We start from the raw sequence: 2,383 nt of genomic DNA on the forward strand, positions 1-2,383 counted from the left end.
AGGGGGTGCACCGTTCCTGGAGGTACTGCAATACCAGGTCGATGCGTGGAGTGGACGGAGCAAGCTCCTATTCCAACTCCTAGTTCCAAAAATCCATTTAATATATTGTCCTCGGATAGAGGACGTATCAGATATTAAACTGATAAGAACAGATACTACACTTGATCTTAGCCAAAAGGCCGAGAAGCGATACCTGATCGGCCACACGCGCCCGCGACACTCACCAGCGCGCACACCTTTAACTCACGGTCACCGACGTTCGCGCGCCCGCAGACACGCGCCCGACACCGAGCCTCCTCTCCTCCCCTCCCCACTGACTATTTGTACACCGGGGAAAGCCTGAGGCACCAGGGGCCCGAGAAGGTTTTGTTGCGCTTTTCGTTCCCAGAGTTCCGCGGAGCCCTGGCCGTGTCCTCATCTGCATGCCCCGCCCAGCGCGCCCTCCGACTCTCTGCTGCTCCGCCCCGCCAGAGCCACGCTGGACCGACCGAGGCCCGCGGTTCCGCTCCGTTCTTCTTCACAGTCTTTCAGACACAGAACTGACAACACCCGCCACACACCACCGCCACCCTCTTTCATCTAGTGGCCTCGCGTCTCTCCTGAGATGAGATCCAGGAAGGAGGCGAGGCCCCGGGGAAGAGGCGGACCGAGCCTTGGGAGATGGGCCCTCTGGAATTGCAGCTCCTTTGCTAGAACTGTTAAATGCTCTGGGATTTTTGTCCTCCCCCGGACCTTCTCCTTCGTTCTTTCTTTTCCTCGTCCCTCCGGTTTTCACCTGGGAGTCGCTCGCCCAGGAAGCCCAGACTGACTGACGTGCGATTGCCGGTGATCCTCCTGCCTCAGCCTGACCCAAAAGCCAGTAAACCGGGCCTTAGTGGGGCATCTCTTCAATCGCACCACGGGGGAGGCAAAAGCAGGCACACCGTTGGAGGAGGAACTCTTGAGTTCCAGTCCAATCTAGTCAACAGAGCGAGTTTCTGAACAGCCAAGGATACATGGGAAAACCCTGTTTCGAAAACAAAACAAAATAATAAATCGAAATAAAGTAAAGATTAAAAAAAAATGGGGCCCTTCTCTCCCCACCCCTTCCTTCCACGTGCTCAGGGCCGGCCTTTGTTCTTCCCCTCTTCTACTCTTCTTCACTCATTAAACCTCTCCACGTGGGAAAAAAAAAAAAAAATGGGGCTGGAGAGATGGCTCAGAGGTTAAGAGCACTGGCTACTCTTCCAGAGGTCCTCAGTTCAGTTCTCAGCAAATATATGGTGGCTCACAACCATCTATAACGAATGAGATCTTCTGGCCTGTAGGCATACATGCAGGCAGAATGCTATATACATAATAAATAAATAAGTCTTTACATTAAAAAAACTTAAAGGCTGGAGGGATGGCTCAGCGGAAAAGCATTGACTGCTGTTCCAGAGGTCCTGAGTTCAATTCCCAGCAACCACATGGTGTCTCACAACCATCTGTAATGGGATCCGAGGCCCTCTTCTAAAGTGTGTCTGAAGACAGCTACAGCGTAGTCATATAAATAAAATAAATAAATAAATATTTTTAAAAAATGTAAAACCAAACAGAATAATCTCTCTGGGCTGAGGGGTTGGCTCAAGCCTGTAAAAGCCAGTATTAAGGAGGCAGAGGCAGGTGAAACTTATAAGTTTAAAGCCAGAGTAACCCATATTCTTTTTTTTTTTTTTTTTTTTTGGTTCTTTTTTTCGGAGCTGGGGACCGAACCCAGGGCCTTGCGCTTCCTAGGCAAGCGCTCTACCACTGAGCTAAATCCCCAACCCCCCCATATTCTTGTATACTTAGTTGTAGGCCAGCCTAGGGCCACCTAATGAGACTATCTCAAAAAAACAAACAAAAAGCAGACATAGGCTGGAGAGACTGCTGCTGACCCATTGTCCTTACCTCAGGTCAATGAGGGGCAGCTTCTGATAGCAACGCAGTTTCTGACAGGCTGCCTGAAGCCTGGGGTTTCTTCTAATCAGTGACTTCCCTGAGTTTGACTGGACTTGCCCAGTTCTTAGGCATAGTCTCCTCAACTACCAATTAGAAGGCTGTCATGGAATCAGCCTAGCCTTCTCAGTTCTCGAAGCTTCTGTTGGCATATGGGCAAGGGGTTTGAACTTCCTTAAGTCCAGATTTTTTAGAACCACGCTCTCGTCCCTCCCTCTGTACCCAACATTCTACAGCTCAGGCCCCATTAGCGGGGATGGTTATGTGGGCAGACCTACTTACTTCCAAAAACTCAAACACTAGTCCCAGTCCTTGCTTTAACCCCGCCTGCTCCTCTCTTCTTTGTGACTTACTCACCTATTCCAGCCACAATGGCTGCTCCAAACCCAGCTGTTAATCTGACCCTCCCAGGGTATGTGTGAAT

General features: G+C 50.3%; 1 non-coding gene across 1 annotated transcript; it reads right to left on the bottom strand.

The window, feature by feature from the left end:
• LOC120095479 (U2 spliceosomal RNA) lies at nucleotides 1-191 on the bottom strand. The gene has a single exon (XR_015632434.1). It is a non-coding gene; the product is annotated as a U2 spliceosomal RNA (small nuclear RNA).
• Between the last annotated feature and the right edge of the window lie 2,192 nt (nucleotides 192-2,383).

Source organism: Rattus norvegicus, chromosome 10 (assembly GCF_021556685.1).
Source record: "Rattus norvegicus strain SHRSP/BbbUtx chromosome 10, alternate assembly SHRSP_T2T, whole genome shotgun sequence".
NCBI classification, from domain to species: domain Eukaryota; kingdom Metazoa; phylum Chordata; class Mammalia; order Rodentia; family Muridae; genus Rattus; species Rattus norvegicus.